The sequence below is a fragment of the Rhipicephalus microplus genome, chromosome X, assembly GCF_043290135.1.
Source record: "Rhipicephalus microplus isolate Deutch F79 chromosome X, USDA_Rmic, whole genome shotgun sequence".
Taxonomy (NCBI): domain Eukaryota; kingdom Metazoa; phylum Arthropoda; class Arachnida; order Ixodida; family Ixodidae; genus Rhipicephalus; species Rhipicephalus microplus.
This window is the reverse complement of record NC_134710.1, coordinates 51,463,366-51,483,359: the sequence shown is the minus strand read 5'-3', so window position 1 is coordinate 51,483,359 and position 19,994 is coordinate 51,463,366.

Sequence of the window (19,994 nt, the reverse complement as noted above, 5' to 3'; positions counted from 1 at the left end):
GAAAGCAGAGTATAGCTACACGTGCAGAATAACGCCAGGAGAGGCAATGCATAGCACAGTGCAGAAAAGGAACGAGAAAGTGAAATGAGGGCGAGGCTGTGAGGAGCAGGCGAAAGAGTAAAGCACAGCCATAAACAGGCTGTCCCAAATATCATGCAGCATCTTTTTTAAAAATGGGAGGATCGTTACCCGAAGCACACTTACTGCATCTTGTTCTAAGTATATTTCAGTAGCCACTACTACATTTTCGTTAATTAATTTCGGTTAATTAGTCCTCATTTCGTTTTTTTGACGCTAGTACTCACCTTATCTATAAATATCGAAAGGACATGTGTAGGCGTGTCCCAATGACATCAAACTATGCTATTTTGAACAACGTACTGAGTGCTAGCTCGCTTTACTTTGGCTAATAAAGAAAGCCTGCGAAGTCTGAAAAATGACTCGGGACTATAGACTGCAGCGCGCATCGGGAAGCAACGCCCTCATACAGGACCACTGTGATATAGCAGGTCAAAACAGAGTGCCATTGCTTGCGGCTGGGAGCGTATTTAAGTGTTTTTTTAATATATTTCAGGTGGTTTTATTTATCGGCCAGAAGAAAATGAGCACATACTTAGTGATTTGCTGAATGTAGCGTAGTAAGACGTCATTTGAGCATACCTACATACGCCTCTTTCAGATTTTTATGATAAGGTGAGGACTTGTACAGTTAGGACATAATTAAGACTACTTACCTGAACTCATTAACGCAAAAACTAGCGCTGGCTGCTACCTTAAACGGAGAGCAATGCCCTGTTGTAACGGATCACTATGCACTATCGACTGTGTATGACAGAATATTTGCTCACTGCCTTGACTATTATTTTTTTCTGTAGACGCCGACTTGTTAACATGGCATGACATATTACGGCAAAAATTGAAGAAATGAAATTCTATTTTTTATTTAGTGGACACGTATTCCGTCTCGTGACAGAATTGAAGCCTTCCTGTGATGAGCCTATATATTGCCGCTTTGAGATTTCCAAAAAGCCCTTGTGGCAGATTTTGACACTGTTAGCTACCTTGAGTTCCACAGAAGCCCATGTATTCAGTTATTGGTGGTTCGTTTCCCCCGTCGCAATCTACCTTGTAGGGGACAACTAACAATAAAAAATAATAAAAATTAAATATGACATCTCAACCAAAATTGGTAGTGAAGTCGTGAATTTGCCCTACATGGCGCGAAGTTGAAATTTGTCCTAATTGATGATCTTTTAGATGCCACTGAAAATATACAATTTTATTGTGCCTTATGGCTCGCTTATTGCGCGGGCGAGGGAAGAAGAAGACCAACAAGAAAGACTGAAGAAGCAAAGTTTGTTTTATTAGCAAAATATTGTACTCGCTATATATACACCAAAAACTTAGCAGACGAAATTGTGACAACTCTTCACGAGCCCATAACAGTTCGAAAACTCGAGCAGGTTGCCCAATCATGGAAAACTATTTCAACGGGACAGCTGCCTTGAGAATGTCGCTTTAGCAACCGTAAAGTATACAGCGTCTAGTTGCTTATCGTGGCGCATTTATGGTCATTAAAGGCGAGGGCACGCCGGCCATGCGTCAGTGAAGGCAGTCGGCAGTAACAAGAGTGGCTAATTACACATTCTGTGAGCATGTTCAGCTGTGATATGTCATGCCAGTGAACAGCACATACGTAAATAAATAATTTATGGAAGCTACGAAAAAGTTCAGTAAGGCCTTCACTGATTTTCTGTGAGCACACAATTCGTGTCGTCTTTCCAGCACTGATTGTTCAGACAAAGGTCTGTCGTCAAGGTGAGCTAACGCAGCAGCTAGTTGCCGTCTTTGCACGCTGTAACGAGGGCAATGACAGAGAACGTGCTCTATAGTTTCATCGCTGCCGCAATGACCGCAAGCAGCACTGTCTTCCATGCCGATTCGGAAGGCGAAAGCTTTGGTGAAGGCGACACCAAGCCATAGTCGGCAAAGCACTGTTGTCTCGAGTCGAGAGAGTCCAGACGGAGGCCGGAGTCGACGAGACGCGTCCAGTCTATGCAGTCGCGTGTGCCGTAAGCACTCGGCGTTCCACAGGGATTTTAATTCTGCATTAGCGATTTTTCGGATGGTCATTGTATAGACTGTAGCACCCCAGCTCCCCCCCCCCCCTTTTTTTTTGCGCGCGTCTATTTCCCTCTTCGCTTTCTTTCCAATCTTTCTTCCCCATTCCCCCTTCCCCCAGTGCAGGGTAGCAAACCGGATGCTCCTTTTTTCTGGTTAACCTCCCTGCCTTTCCCTCATTTTATTCTCTCTCTCTCTCTATGGAAGCTACGCACAAAACTACCCTGCAAAAGTGAGCAATGCCTCATTGAACTGGCAACGCTCCGAACTAAACTCAAGCCCGGATAGCAGATTTTCATACGCCCCCCCCCCCCCCCCATTTATGGCCCTCGACCAAAAAATGAGGCAATAAACCATTTAGCAGAATGTCAAACAAACCATAAAGTAAATTTATAGTTAAATTTCACAGATAAAAATCTTGACTATTTGATATATATATATATATATATATATATATATATATATATATATATATATATATATATATATATATATATATATATATATATATATATATATATATATATATATATATACTGAGCTTTCGGTTTTGGTTATTTTCCCCTCCTCACCTTGTCGCACTTCAATTGTCGGCGGCCGTTTATATCTGTTGGCAATAGGTTTTTGTTCCAAGTTTCGGGACTCATACAATCTGACCATGGCACTATTGCGAATGATGCAAAAAGCAAGAGCACTCGCCTGTTGCGTCCCAGAATTACCCATTTTGGTACCACTAAAATTACTCACTTCATGTTGGCGCGAGATCCATTCCCGACAACGACGGCTAAACTTCATCATCATCATTATCATCATCAGCCTGACTACGTCCACTGCAGGACAAAGGCCTCTATGATGTTCCGCCACTTAAGTATGTCCTGTGCTTGCTGCTGCCAATTTACACCCGCAAACTTATTAATCTAATCTGCCCACCTAGCCTTCTGTCTGCCCCTAACCCGCTTGCCTTCTCTGGGAATCCAGTTAGTTGCCCTTAATGACAAGCGGTTATCCTGTCTACGCGCTACATGCCCGGCCCATGTCCATTTCTTCTTCGTGATTAAATTTCGATGGGGGTGAAACGCAAAAGAGCATTCGTGTGCTTAGATTTAGGAGCACGTTAAGGAACCCTAAAGGTGATCGCAAGAATCCTCGGTACTGTGTGTCGCCTCACATAAAATCCGAACAATTCAGTTGGTGCCCGGGAGGCTGCAGCCGACTTGAAATGCGCGACGCAAGCTTCCCGGTGCGTACGTGTATACATCCCATTTCTCTTTCTGTCACTGATTCAAACAAAGTAAAGCTACACCACGTTTACGACTCTTTTCACAGTGTATGATTTCAGCATTAAGGAACGCTGTTCACGCTATTTTCTTTCTGCACCCATTACTGAAGCGCAAAGGTGCAACGATGTTGTATCAACGAAATTTGATCGTGACTCAATGACCACACGCACAAGAATCTGCAGGACAACGACGACGAAACACAACACCGTACATTGTCGCCAGGCAAGTTTTTGTTCCATATCACCACATGACGAGTTTCCCCGTTGGCCACGAGGCGGCACCACTGCTGCCCACTTCCCGATATCAAGTCATCCGCACCCTCTCGCGACGCATTTTTCGCTCGCTGATCACTATAGAACTGAAATGTTCGTTTAAGAGATCTCGCTCTTCATTAATACTAGCTTTTTCTTTACACATGCTTCTGACATACCTAGTAGCTAAGGGGCTTGCTTCGCTAATCCCTAGGAAAGAGAAAGCGACAGAGAGGTATAGATAAGAGTAAAAGACAGGGAGGTTAACGCTTCTGGCCTTGGCGCCATATTAAAAGCCCGTGAAAAAGTTTTGCTGCCAAATGAGACAGAATTCACTCAGAAATTGAATGAGTTGCCTTGGGTATCCTCAACACACTTGCGCAAACATATATAGTAGTAATTTTTTGTGATCGTCTTCTTTGTAACTCCGCGAAGTGGAAAGCAAGGTGGCGGAATGCGAAAAAGACGACACTCGCCACAACCAAATTTATGATGACATCTTAGTGTTATATCAGTAGCTATCGGATTCTGTCATGTTACTTCTAAGATGTTAAAATTCCTATTTACAAAGTGGGTCTATACCCTAACAATAATGAATCGCTCGCAGCAACAATCTTCGGGTCCTGAATATAAGACCCCATGGCTCAGTGGTTGTAAGAGCTCTGGGTGCCTTCAGGCTAATACAGAGCTGTACCTTTTGAGACAGCTCCAAATTTCTAGTTATTCTATTCTAGAAACCTGCCCAAATTGATTGGATACGTTTCTGACAACCACACTGATTGGGACACCACCTTTCCGTTCGTCACCTTCACCTATACAACTCGTCGCGTCATGAAACACCGGCTACTCAGCATTTTATCTTTTTTTTTTAGCCGTAATCCCCTACTACCTTTCGATACTTCCGCCTGACCTCCATCCACCTCTTCGTACGCTCAAGATATCACCTCCGGCGCTCTCATCACACCTACAGTAGCCCGCGCTTGGTTCTCATCGTCCCAGACAGCACAAAAGTCGCTCTATGATGCCTATTTTCCTCCGGGATCTGTCGTGGTGGTGTGGTGCCCATCTCGCCGTGTCGGCCTCTGCGAGAAACCTTTAGCGCGATACGTAGGGCTTTATTGAGTTCTGCAAGGTGACCCATGTCGCCTATAAGAGAATTTCCCCGACTACAAACTCGACTGTTACGTCCAGAACTGACATTGTGCATGTATAGCGCATGTTTTTTGTCTGAAGCCCTACAACAGTGACACGCTTTTCTAAAGGTAGCAGATACCGGGACGGAGCTTTGCCGCCCGGGTGAAATGACACCGCATAGATGAAGACGACGATGATCTTGTCCTGAGCTGCCCTGTTGTCCTGCGTTCCTGTGCGCTGTGTGCAGTGTTTACCCGACCGGCGTTAACGTAATAAATACTTCCCGTAACAATATGTAAGGTACTGTCAATAGCGAGATAGTACGTAATCGATTTTAATTCCGTTTTCTGCAATATATGAATAATGTGTGAATGAGCTAGAAGATGACTAAGATGAAGTAAAAAAATTAATTTGGCGCTGCAAAGCAACATTCGGCAGTCTTTTGTGATGCTGGATCCTACATAGCGTCCAATAATTAGACGATGACCACTCAAGTGCAAGGAGTATGTGGGTATCCCGAGCGCAAAAACTTGCTTTTGAACCTTTTACGCGCCCTAATACGTTGTTGCTGCATGTTACTTTCGCAACGATAACATGTGCTAACAGAATAAAAATAAACGTACTTAAATTCACCTTATTTCACTTTACAACTGCTAAGCCCTGGTGTCCTATTTACAGGACATTTCACCATTTGTAAACTCAAGGGGTGGTCAGAAAAAATATATATATACATATTGTCCGTGCTCTTGGGGCTATAGGAAAGCCAAATGAACAACAAATTTTTCTGCCAGTTAAAAAAAATGGGCTAACCTGGTAGAAGAACCAGTTTGTTACCCTGTACAGGGGCGGGGAATTCGACTTCGAGTGTGACCGCTGGAGAGGCCTGCACTGCTGTCGCTATGACGTAGTAAACGACATCGCGTTACTCGCCTATGACTAGTATCGTCAGTGCACCGTGCTTGCTTTCAACCACCAGGCAGTTAGCCTACAGGTTTTTTACCGCTCGATATCGCAGTGCCGGATGCATTCGAGTGAGTCTAATGTGAATGAGCTCTTCCAAAACATCGCGGCAGCAATATACTTGTCTGAATCGGCGAAACAACTCGCAGTTCACCCTCGGGTGTGCAGCTCATTCAGTGCCACCCCCTCCCCCTTATTTTTGTTTTTTTTTGTTTTTGAGTGCCCGTGCATCCGCAAGTATTTTGCATCCGCCACTGTATAGTTAAATGTTCGGTAAGTACGATGGTGTAGTTCGCGTATCTGTACTCATAAGAATTTACTACCTTTATTTTCACCAGGCCGGAGAGAACGGTTCCCGAAGCGTGGCATCGCAGTAACCGTTCTGTTCTGCCCTTGCATAGTTAAGGGAACGTACGATGTGGTTTCTATTTCGCCCGCTAGTGGGAGTTTCTAAGCATATACCCCAAAACCAAGAAGCAGCTGGATGCATGTTCGGTAAATCCGAAAATGGGCAAGCAACCCAGCACTCATTATAACGTGTGCGGCAAGCACTTTCCCGAAAAAGATTTTGTGTACTGCATTTGGGCTGAAATCTTCGGCGAGTACGACGTGGCACTTTCCGGGAATGGACACAGGAATTGGCGTCGTTTATTCCCACCAGGCCGGTAGACTTTTCCAGCTGTCTGGTAGCGAGAATGATTTTATCCTGATGCTGTTCTTTTGCGTTGCATATTCGGACGTCTCTCCTCCTGTTGGCAGCCGTGATGTTCTGAGCGGCTGGTGCGCAAATTCGTTGACGCTAGACCAGCACAGTCACTGAAAACAAGATACGGGAATTGTAATTAATAGCCGAGCAAGCGGTGCGTGCACGTATTGAAACGTTCACGCATCATATCACATCAGTCAACACGCCCCGCGCATTGAAGCACGTGAAGTGAAAGCGAGGATTAAGCAGACAAAAATATATTGAAATATATATTGAACTTATTCGAATATAAGTTTTAAATATTCGCCCAGTAATAATTCTGGTGAAAGTATACCAGGCCGCAGAAACCAGGGTTGTTGTGAACAGTTATATTATTGCAGCAAAACAGCTCATGGATACCCCTAATTATGAGAGGTTACGCTAACTCAACAGCCAATGTCAAAGCCTCGTTCGCCTCCGACCACTTGACACTGCTCTGAAAGCTAGAGCGAGGTGTTGCCGTGAACCGTGCGCGGCAGTCTACGCAGATCGAAACGTTGCCTCGGCACTTTCCGCGCAAAAGCAAAAGACAGATGCACGCCATCGCACTTGCCTCAGTAAACATAAATGTACGCGAAAGGCGAGAATGCCTCCAATTACAGATTATTTGATGAATTTCAATGAAACTCACCTTTTACCAGAGTGCATGTTCACGTTGGGTGCTCCGTCGAAAGTGCACGACGCGGCGATGACCACATGTTGGCTCCCTAAAAATCTTTGTTCGCAAACGCACTAGATTGTTTCGCAGCTAATGGTGCATTCAGACGACGGACCGAATCCGGATTTGTCGTGGACGCGGACAGCTAATCCGCGGATCCACACGACGGACGGTGTCCTAGGGGAAAACAGCCGGATTACCCTCGACAGCAGGTTCGGCGCTCACCTGCGTGCGCTGAAAGCAGACCGGTTTGAGAGTATTCAACATGGATGCCCGCAAGAAGCGACGCTACTGCGATGTCCGTCGTGTTGTGACAAATGAACGAGGAGTGTTATTCTTTCAGGAGAAAAGGGAGTTGCTGGCAGAATGTTCTTTCAACTACATTGTTCCCCACTTGTAGAACTTTTGAACGCGTCTCCCATACTTTTTTTTAGAAGCGGCACGTCGCCGGTTGCAGAAGTTAGAATATTTCATCATCATGACGGCTAAGAATCTCGCGTGTCAAACGACGGCGGCGACATTTCCCGAACCACCAAAAGTGATTTCTGCGTATTTAATCACCTGAGAACAAAGCCCCTGGAAACTAAGTAAACCATGCTCAAGCGTAGATGATGCCGACCAGTCATGCAGCTATTCGCGAGCCATGGAGGACATGCCGCGAGCAGACGAAAAGTGTACTGGTTGCCAGAAACCCCGAGCTAATCCGCTGAAGTATCGGCTTTCCCCCGCCAGAATCCCGATGTGAGAAACAGGTTGCGCTCATCCGTCCGCGAGCCCCACGGACGAGTCGCGGACGAGGGGAATCGCTGATGTGAGGTCACGTGACGCGCCGTCCGTCCCGCCACATCGGGATTCGGTCCGTCGTCTGAATGCACCATAACAGAAACACAACCAGCGCTTGCAAAGAGAGAAAAGCCGCGGCTAAACAGACTTGAACGCTGAAGCTGTCGAACAAAGTTGGTTCCATGTGAAGTCGTTACGTCACATAAAGATTCCGGTAGATGGCGCCATAGTATGCCCTCGCCGCCATATCAAAAAAAGGAGAGGGATAAAATAAACAAATAAAAAAAGAATACACATCCATGTGAAATATCAGGAATACAGAAGTACTGGTAACAATAGGTCTGTGACTCCTTTCACCCACTCGCTTAGGAAGTTTTTGCTGACACGTGCCTCTTTCGCAGAATCCTTTCAGATTGGTGGTAGTGGTTAGAAGATGAGAAAAGGCACCTAATTTCTGCAACCCGGTCGGGAGCACGGCGCAGTGCCTTAAGCAATAAGACGGTCGTTCTCTTGCTTCCACAAAACGAGAAAGTAAACGAGTCTTTACAGTAGAAAAGCTGCGTTCCCGGTCACGGCTGCGATGTCCAACATAAAAGAGCAAACTGCTCTGGTTCTTACCCTGCTCCGGCCTTCCGCTGGCGCCCCGCTTTTAGCAAGTGTCGTGAGGTCGGTGACCTGATACTGACTGCCCACCCAATTTCGCTCGTTGGGCAAAGAAAGAAAAGAACGAGACCGTCGGGACGAGTGACTTTTGAGACAGATCCATTGTCCCTTCTCGGGAACACGCTCCCTTGGGGAGAAAAAGGGGCATCCCAGGCCAGTCGCGGGCACCTTGGCGGCCTTCGGACAGAGAAGGTCTCCTTTGTGGCCACACGGGAAAAGGACAACGCGGAGGGCAAGGCCTCGACGCCGTCATAAACCATCGCAATTAGGGCGACGTCATCCTTGGTCTGTCACCGGCTGAAAGGCTGAAAACAGCTCGGGACGAGTCAGCCCTTTGTGTACATTCCAGATGCCGTTCTCGGAAGCTAAGTGGAAGCAGGCCGTCGCGAGCTTATCCACGCCACGGGGCCCGCTTGGCTTGTCAGTGGCCTCCGCCTTTGTTCTTGCCGGCCCAAATGGCTTGCCGACGGCAAACATCTTGAGCGCACCTCCTCTATCGGAACGGCGCAGCAGCATTGTGCTCCTTTGCCGCCACTGGCCGCCAAGTATTATAGAGCAGGAGCTCCCACGTTCGCAGGCATTGTGCCGCTCTCGTCTGCGGCGCCCTGGGCGCTACATATTGCCTTGTACTGCAACGAACACTCTAGCTCTTTTCGAATAGGACGGGCTCCTGGTAAATCACTGTTGAAACCGGGCCGATTTTCGGGGAAAAGAAACACTAGTAGCTCCGGACGACCGCAGCAACTGCGAGGAGTAAAAAAAAATGTTTCCTAACCCCTTGAAATCCCCCTTCCTGCCTGCGCGCCAGACGACGTATGCTATCAATCGTTGGCGTGCACAACATATGCTGCACGTGGAGCAGCTCAAAAGAGCCGAAAAGACGCGAGCTTTCCTGTCATTACCCCACTGGGTCCGTGCCTTCTGCATGGTTTTCAAGTATCGCTAAAGCAAATTGGCCCACATCAAGTTCCTCGGCACTGGAAACTGCGGGTATCGCGTGCAGTGCGGACCAGTGCATCCTCCCGCTCCTGGCACCGCTTTTCTAAGGTAGGAAGTAGCGTGTTTTTTATATAGGGGACTAATCAGATTGATAACCATGGGCGCCATTTTCTACAGAGCGGGGCTAAGTCGTGCAACTTCACACAGCCTCGGTGATCCAATGCTTACGGGGCTCAACTACTGACGCGCAGGTCGCACACTAGGTCCCTGCCACGGAAGGCGCAGTTTCGATGTTCCAAAGCCTTCCACTGCGGCTTCTCCCATAATTCATCGTCGTTTTGAGACGTAAGTTAATAAATTAATGAGTGCAGCGCTGCGTAAACGTAATAGTCGCGTTCGAACGAAAATATTATCAGCCTAAACACGTCAAAGTTCTTCCTTGGTAGCGCAAAGTTCACTTTAGCTAAATAGCTAAAAAAGAAATATGACGAACTCGCTGGAAGTAAAATGCAGCACAATTATTGAGACTGACAGATACCTTCGCAAGGCCATATCCTGTCCTAGTGACAATATTAACGACAACGGGGATGCAACATCAATCGGAGGCACCTCGCTACGCACATTCTTACCCACTCGCATGAACAGCTAGAAATTACACGAGAAGGTTTTGCTAAGGCGTTTGGGATCAGGTACATCTTTAATATTGTTTCTTTCCGTGGTCTCTTCTCAACCATGACAAACCATGATAAGACTTCGATAATAACAATAACAATGGTTTGGTTTCAACGTCCCCAAATCGCGATATAACGAACGCTGAAGTGGAGGGCTAGAGAAATTATAACCATCTGGTGTTCATTAGCGGGTACTCACACGAACCTCTAGCATGTCACCTCCATGGAAATGCGACCACCGGGATCGAATCCGTGACCTTTGAGTCAGCAACCGAGCACCATAACTACTACACAATCGCGGCGGACCACTCAATTTCGAGGGCTGGAGCTATACTTCAATCACTGTTTGGCTCGTTTGATTGTTAATTATACAGGGCTGTGTCGATTCACACTTCCGTCAAGCGAGGTTGTCTGTTGTCACCATTGCTCCTTGGGCACTTCTTAGAACCATTGTGCTTAAGCGTGATTCGCGTTTGCTATTTCCATGGTGGGTACTGGTGCGATTCCACGCTTTTGTCACGCAATATTACATGCGAGACTCCTCCTACTTCATATAGTGTTTTTTTTGTTTTTTTTTTTCAAGGCAGATTAACCAGATATTATGGCTCTGTGGTAGAACACCTGCTTGCCGCGCAAGTGGCCTGGGTTAGATTCACCTTCGAAACCAAAAAAATATTGTTTTATTTGCATCTTACTCGATTTTTCCGTCACGAACAGGATCACAATTGCCAACGATGCCGACACCAACACCGGAATTTCTGCGAAACCGTATCACTTTAATAAACTCCATGCAATAATAGCAATAAAAACATTCATTCTATCTACGGAGCCTAATAGAGCTCAATGGAGAGAGAGAGAGAGAGAGAGAGAGAGAGAATTATTTTAATGGGGAGCTGGAGAGGTTTGCCTGGTTTTTCAGCTCAATGGATGTGTTCCATTGATTCATATATGGAGGCACCGAACATTCTCCGAAACGCGCTCAGTGCAAACTTTGCTTGCTTGCACTGAGCGCGTTATGGGTAACGAGCGACTTATGGGTAACTAATGGTTTCAGCCAAGATAAAGAATTAGTTAGCTGAATTGATAAGACAAATTAAAAGGGCCATGAGATGGTCCACCAACAATTTTGTGGTTTTCAGCGAAAACTAGAAGTAGGGGGGTCGGTCGTTGCATGACGATAGTTATAGCGCGAGAACAAAACGACGACACAGAAACAAGAAGGACACGAAGGACACGAAGGTCCTTCTTGTCTCTGTGTCGTCGTTTTGTTCTCGCGCTATAACTATCGTCATGCCATACCAACTAGCCCAAGCTGCCACACTTCGAGGTCGTTTCAAGGTGTATTGTACAGCAACCCACTCAGTGGATTGAAAATTAATCGGGCAGTGCTTTGTTTAAGAAGGAAAAAAAAATTTACACATCCAATACACAAAGTATCGTTTCTTCTAATCATTTCCGAAGTGTCGTTTATCTTTGCTTTATGAACTCGCCATCGCACCTCCCCCCCCCCCTTTTTTTTCGGCGTCGCTAGCCCACACCGCATAAGTAGAAAAATGTTTTGCACGGTGGTTGCCACTGAAGGGATTCTCAGTCATCACGTTGGTGGGCATGCGATGAAACGTAACATGGCCGTCGCGTAACTAGACTGGGATGGTATCTGGGCCGAGCAGAACACTGTGCGGCATAACACGAGATACCAAACGGTCCTAAAGGGAGGACCTCTCCTCCGCTATCGACAATTTCAGCACACTAGTGGTTTTATGCGTGCCGAACCTTAGAGAGTTTTCAAACGCATAAGGTTTCAAACGCATTATTTTTCTAAAATCACATGATCGTCAAAAGTCGGCAGACATCAGACGGGAAGCAGGAGAAGCAAATGCAAAATATTGATTTGTGTTCAACTCGGTTATTGCCGAAAGTCGATAAATCTATATAGTGTTACGCAATGCAGTGCTCACGCAGCGCTTCTTTTTTCTACGACAGCCACTCACTATTGGCGTTGGTGATAACGAGTCGCAGGTAACATCGCTGTCAGCCATGATTTACTTTATTTTTCGAACTTCATAAACATTCTTTCGCTTATATGAAGTGCAATGCGCAACGCAGTTATACGGATGTAATCTTTAGTAACACGCCTGTTCATGTTACTAATTACTTGACAGTGGTTTGAGGTTACGAAAGATGCTCATTAGGCACTTTTAGCTCACCGATGTTGCGCTCCGTTCCCCGTTCCGCCTAAGCACTCAACGTTATCGGAGCGCAACGCGCGTTTTCAGTTTTAGCCAAGCGTCGTTCGGTCAACGCGCAATCACGACGCCACCGGTGCATGAAAGTTGTTGTAAATGAAAATAAAAACTGTTCTTATCTTGCAGCAAGATGGGGAATTCTGTTTTAAAAGAGTGTGGAATCATTTACTAGTTGACACATGAGCAGTTTTTAAATTTTTTTGTCACCTTCTCTTGGAGCTGGACTACGTTCGAAGCCTTCAAGGCAGCCCAAACGCGTTTCAGACGCCCTGCCCTGAGGCAGCGCGTTCACCGCGTTGCCTTGTGGCAAATCAAACTAAAGAGCTTTTCTGAATAGGTGGAAGAGCGACTGCTGTTAAAAAGTAAATGGTTTCTATTGTCACATAAAATCACTTACTATCGAAGATTCGCCAACTCCTCAGACGGAAGTACCTAAGAAGCATCTCGAGACGATCGTTTATGGTCCGAAGTGTCAGCTCTAGATCTTTTCGTGGAACTTCACCCCACATGCGCGTATTCTCGAAAGAATTGGCTCCGACGACTTCTCGGAGGAGGCACAGCTTCTCGGCGTGTCCTGAAGTTCCGTCGGTGCTTGCGTGTTTGCCGAACAACCGCTGCGTTTCCCGGGCAGCGTGGACTAGCGACACGAGAGGCTGCCATTTTGGTCGTTTCTCCTCGCGTCACTTGATCCTTCTCTCGCTACGACGGTCCGCCCACACGCTCAGCGCCTGACCGTCTAGCGCATGCGCAGAGGCACAACCATCGACTGTCTCAGTGGAGCGGAAAGCAAAATACGGTCAGCTAAAAGTGCCTGTACTGCACCGCGTCGTCGGAAAGAGAAGCAGGACAGGGAAATGTAGAAGAGAACGGAAAGGTGGGACCACCTTCACATAGCGCAGCAGTGGTGAACTGATAGAGCGTCCGCATCGAATGAGGGATGTACTGGGTTCGATTCCCAGTGCCACCGAACACCCGCCGGTTGTTAAGGTAGCCCGACCCGGCACTCGGTAGTTTGGGGTACTAATCTACACATGGCTGGCTTAAAATCTACCCTTCACCTTCCATCTGAGCCTCTATACGCTAATCTCAGGAGTGGTTTGAGGACCGAAAAATACGACCATTTCTGCACGCCAAAAAGGAGCTCGGTCGTCGTCGGCGAATGCGGAACGAAAGAAGAGAGGGGAGAGCCTTTTGGAAAAAATGGGCACCCACAATTGTTTCACTTTCACATTGGTCCTTGGTCTAGTGTTGCACAATAAAATTATGAAACAGTACCAACTCGTTCAGCATTAGGCCTTGCTAAAAATTACCTGACGTATTGTGAAATTGGTAAAGGGAAATTTTACCAAGTAATAATCACGATAAGTATAATCAAATCAAGAGTAATAGTTACGGGAACAACTGTTGTGATCACTATACTAAAAAGTTTAGTTCGAGTTGAGCGCTCTACATTTCGCTCGGATTCACAACACTGACCAGATTTACGAACCAGTTCGGAACTTACTGAGTACTTACTGAGTATTACTGGGCACATTTAACTTTTCTCCGACATGTAGCGCCGGGCTATTGACTTAAATGTGCAATCACAAACAGTGACCGCACTTAATTCAAGAGCTATAGTGAGATTATCTTGGTGAGAGTCATAGATAGCACAAACATATTCATGTTGAGGTCCCACAAGCGATTTATGGGTAACTCATTTTAGGATGCGCCATAGAATGGTTGCAGCCAAGATAATAAATTAGTTAGCTGGATTGATAAGACAAATTAAAAGGACCATGACATGGTCACCCAACAATTTTGTGGTTTTCAGCAAAAACTTGAAGTAGGGGGTCTATTACGTCGATACAAATAGTAAGTGTAGTTCCCAAAAGTATATTTCAGCGAAAAACAAGTCCCACAAATCACCGGTTGTAAATACCACCCACCACCGTTTTGACGTGGTGCTTGTGACGTCACGTGCAGCAAGGAGTGGTGCTCTCGTCTTCTAAGTTCTACCACAGTTTCAGCCAGGGCGCATCACTTAATTTCAGTGCTATGCAGAAGAAAGCTAAAATACCCCCCCGGAACAACATCGTTTGACGGAATGCAGACGCTCGCACAGCCAGCTGCTTGTTACGTCACGGCTCACGAGTACGCAAGTGTTGCCCGACGCTAAGGCCGATCGTGCGTTTGTAAATATATTCAATTAAAAATTAAGTGCTTGACCAAAGGCGCTAAAATAATGACAGCTTATTTGTGAAGGCTTAACACTTATCCCACGCTATACATGTGATTGAAAATTGGGCTTCATGGTCCTTTAAAGGGACCCCAAAGAAAAACAATGACTTGATTGAAATTGATAAACTGCACTCTGAGAACTCCAAAGCCATAAGTTTCACAATCAAAAGTTCAATATTAAAGGAGAATATCAAGTTTAAGTTTCATTTTTAAATGACGCGCCGAAATGTTCGCGTAAGAGGTAGCAAATTTTAAAATGTACTTTTCGTATTTGAGCGGCTTTGGCTCAATAAAATTTTTCGAAACTTCGTGTGCTCGGGTCCAGGTCACCCACAGAAGACAATGTAATTCATTTTACTTGAGTAGAAGCTACGTATGACCCAATAGATGCCTTCAAAAGTTTCCTAAAGTCGGCCGGACTAAGTGACCGCTTATAAGCGTGCAATGGACAGGGTCACGTGTACCCACACGTTGTCCTTCACCTCTCCTCTCTTCCTTTCTTTTAATCCCCTCACTCCTTCCCCCTGTACAGGGTAGCAAACCGGACGTGCGTCCGGTTGACCTCCCGGCCTTTTGCCCCGCTGTGGTGGTCTATTGGCTAAGGTACTCGACTGCTGACCCGCAAGTCGCGGGATCAAATCCCGGCTGCAGCGACTCTATTTTCGATGGAGGCGGAAATTCTGTAGGCCCATGTGCTGAGATTTGGGTGGATGTTAAAGAACCCCAGGTGGTCGAAATTTCCGGAGCCCTCCACTACGGCGTCTCTCATAATCATATGAGGGTTTTGGACGTTAAACCCCACATATTAATCAAACTATGTTTAAAAAAGGTTGCTTGCAGCGTTACTTATTTGAGAAAGCTACTGCTTCCTTTAAGCGGGTGGGAGCTCAGTAATGTGGTATTTTCAACATCTCGATGAATTTGTTCTCCAACCAGAAAAATGTATTACGTTGCTGAGTACATTGCGGAAAATAAATCATTTACGTGATGTTGAAACTACCTCGTTGAGCTCTTGATGATTACATAAGGATTTTTTCAAGCTATACATAATATCTATTTATTTGACCTATTAAAATCTAAAACTTGAATTTAAAATTTAATTTGCGAAATAAATATCATTAACTAACGATCGACTTGTGGCTTCTCCGATGTGATATGCACTAGGTTTTCATCAGGTAGCTCACAGGACACTTTCTATCTCTTCTTTTAAAGTCATGGCCACGCCTTTTTTTACTCCGGCTTGTTCCACTCACTGCGGCAGACAATATGAAATGTACAGACCCAAAGCAAAAAATAATAATAATAAGGAAGATTGTTGCATTGCAAAGCCCCTGCAGTTTCAGAGCGTGACAAGCACAGAGACAGCTTGCGAAACATCAAGACTTGGTTGTGGTTCGAAATCCCTCACCGTATTTTTCCGCCAGAAGGCAGTACTGCGCGGAAGCGGAACCGTTTTCGAATCAACAATCGGGCGACTGCGACTTGCTACCAGAGAAGGCCGATACGCTTAGCGATGTCACCCACCCGCCGAGGTATCTTACAGCGGCCGACCGGCAGTCCGCTCAGCCAACAGCCTGTTTTGGGGCGCTCACGTCAGTAAAAGCTAACAACCAACTGATTCGCTTGATTCATGTGGGGTTGAACGTCCCAAGACCATCATATGATTATGAGAGACGTCGTAGTGGAGGGCTCTGGAAATTTTGACCACCTGGGGTTCTTTAACATACACCCAAATCTGAGCACACAGGCCTACAGCATTTTCGCCTCCATCGGAAATGCAGCCGCCACAGCCGGGATTCCATCCGGCGACCTGTGGGTCGTTAGCCGAGTACCTTAGCCACTAGACCACCACAGCGGGGCGACAACAGCCAACTGAAATAAGGTATTATGAACTCATAATCACACCAAGGTTAATATAGACCACAGAATTTATCTCAATTACTACATACTCCACTTCCTATTTCTTGCGGTGATAATCGAAAGGAATTGAATAATGCCTTTTTTACAATTGTTTCGCGAATGGCGCAATGCGTTGAAAATAAGAATTGATTTCTCTTTAATATCCGTCATGACCTTTGGTAACTAAAAGAAGCCGCAAAATTTCCTTACTAGCATATGGCAGTTACTGCCTTACGTTAGTGACTTCCTATTTGTGGTGCTATTTTTTTTTTCACATAACCTAAACCGACGTGCTCATACTGACCACATCTCTGTAAAAGCACTTCGGATGCTCGGCAACGTTACGCTAACCTTAAAAAATATTAACAATGGAATGTAAACTAATTGCTAACAAACCACTAGCTCCTACGCTTTAGCTGTATGGTCCCATCACCTGACGCGTGGCATTGAGCATTTAGAGTCAATTGAGAAATAAACTATCTACGGTCGTTATGTTCTTAGCTTTTCACCTTAATCGCATGCTTACATCTTGTCATTCTATAGACTTTCATAGGCGCTGTTGGCATAGCCTGGAGGGGGAGGTGGTGGTTCGATTCCCCCCTCCAAAAAATTTTTCAGCGTTACGTGCATACATAGACACGCACACATATATATAGATATAGATATAGCACACACATGGATATAGATAAAGTATAGTTGAAGCCCCCCCCCCCCCCTCCTGCCCAAAAATATTTCTGACAACGGTACAAATTGGTGCACACAAGACAGACATTACCTGTTTAAAATTTTTGTTTTGTATTGTTTATTGCCTCACAGTTGAAATTTTGAGGCAACTTGGATCGTTCTCTTCGTGCGTTGCTTTTCGAAGAGCTCGTTGTGCAACGTTTTAACCATATCACACTTCAATCTGTTTTGCACAATCTCAGCGCTTGTTCTTTCGTTGTTCATATAAAATCAGAAGGTAGAAGTTGAGGCGAAACAGAATTACTCGTAAATAAATGAATAAATAAATAAAAAAATAAGTAAATAAATAAATAAATAAGCCAGCTCAAACAAAACTTGCACGAGAAAAAGAAACCACGACACAGGTGCTGCCTGTAGACTATATATTCTTTAATAACTTATTTCGCATACTTGCCACCCTAGAGCCATCTTAAATCGGGAGATTCGCCGCACGGAACGAGTGTGCAGTACCGGATTTTTATTTTTTCAGATGGCGCCTCTGATTAGTCTAGATTACAAAATTAGTCAGGATCTCAAACGGTCACATCATTGTGGTCCTGCAACACTTTTCTAATATACGCAGGAAACGCTACCGATCAGTACAGGAGCCTCCTGTCAACACATGAGTCAAATTTTTAAACACTGCTCGCGTCTAGGCATTTTCGTTTTCCACACTCGGCGACAACTTATTTTGACAGTGCACGGAGCGAAGGATGCGGGCCTTCGACCAGTCGTGTTGTTACCGCAGCTTGGGGCCGATTTCAATTTCGCTCGCTGCCATCTTAATGCGTTAAGAAAATTACGCACACGAAAAATGTACCGTGGAAGAAAGATTTCGACTGTTCAGAGTACATCTTGGTGATTTCGAATATAATAATTTTCTTGAAAAACCAAACAGCGCGTTCGCGGCCGTATCTAGTCCTCTATAGCCGTACTAGAGTGTACTAGTTCTAGTACACTCTAGCGGTACACTAACACATTATGGACGCCACATGTACTTTGGAAAACTGGCTTGCTGAAAAGGGGGTGCTCTCCTTTAAAACATGGAAAGGAAAGGAAGCCAATAACTGTGCTTTTCCTGCGCCATTCCGCTACGGTTTGAATCTCACAATAGAAAGCGGCATTCATTTCACCAATATACATGAGAACATTATCATGTAAAATTAAGTAATATATTCTGGCCCGGTACCAGGCATGCGCTTCAGTTCTGTAGCTTCCTCAGTACTGCCAAAAAAAGTTGTCGCCGAGTATAGACAGTCAAATAAACCTTGCTCCCTTCTCGGCTTACAACGTAACCAAATTATTATTATTATTATTATTATTATTATTATTATTATTATTATTATTATTATTATTATTATTATTATTATTATTACAGTCCTCCACCATTTCGCCCTCATCGAAATGCGACCGACACGGCCCCAGTTCGATAAAAAACGATAACACACAAACACACACTATATATATATATATATATATATATATATATACACTATCGCTTTCCTTTCCGTCTCCATCGGTGGTTGTCTGCAGCTTATGTTTTGTTTTTCCTGCATTTATTGGAGGCGGTACCCGGCGTTCTACACCGGGGCTGTCGCAAACACTACGTGCACGAATGGGCCACTTGCCTTGCATTGAAGCCACTACGACACGTATGCATATCTTCCTTTAAAGTGACCTCGGGGGCTAAGCTTCGGATGACGCGTTCGATGCTCGGGTCAATTAGTCGAGTTACATCGATAGAGCAATATAATTACCACGTCACAGCAAAATGCTATACAGAACTATACCACTGTACTTTCTTTCGATTTATTGTCTGTTGGTTTCACTAGGTTGTATATCATTTGAATCAGCGTTATCGGCAAGTTAACTTCACTAGTGGTATTTTAGAATTTTCTAACGATGCTTCTCAAACCTTCAGCCTGTATGCTAATGTATGTACGTACAGATTTAATCACACTTGTCAAGAGCAGTGAAGCATGTCGCTCTCGATATTGTTCTTGGCCGCAGCTTCTACCTCACGTTAGCTACAAGCTTTTGTTTACCCTTAAATTATAGCACAAGGACCTCAGTATGACCATGTTTGGTTATCATTACGGCGTTGGTCTATACATATTTATAAAGTGGCAGGCTAGGAGGCAAGGCTGATTATATCTGTACCACCATATTTCATTTTTGTAACGCCCTTAATCTTGACTCTCCTCTCTATTATCATTCACAAAAAAGTCTTAATTCTAGAACAACTCCAAGCTCAGCGCGTCGGGGAGCTATACGCATGCCGTGACGTCCCTAAAACCCCCTCAATGTGTCGACGGCGCCATATACACCGCCGTTTACGAATGTGGAATATGTTTATACCGAACTATCGCTACAAACTGCTTCCTTGCACTGCATGCCACTTCTTACTGAAGTTCCGTGTCTCGGTACAATTACGCGACCAAAAGAAAATTCAGATACTTCGGCGGAAGAGTGTTCTTAAAGGCGTTTACTTACAGAGCCCTGGAACGACTTCAGAAAATCCCGTTGAGGCGTGCTCGAATAATTGGGACTATGCGCAAATGTGCGGGTGGTTTCCTGTATTTGAAAGAAAGATGCAACAGGTAAGTCGACACCGCGAAAATTCATTTTATAGCTCGCACGTCCGCATTTACATGTTCCTATAGATCAACACAGCTTCGAAAAAAAAATATCAGCACAGTTT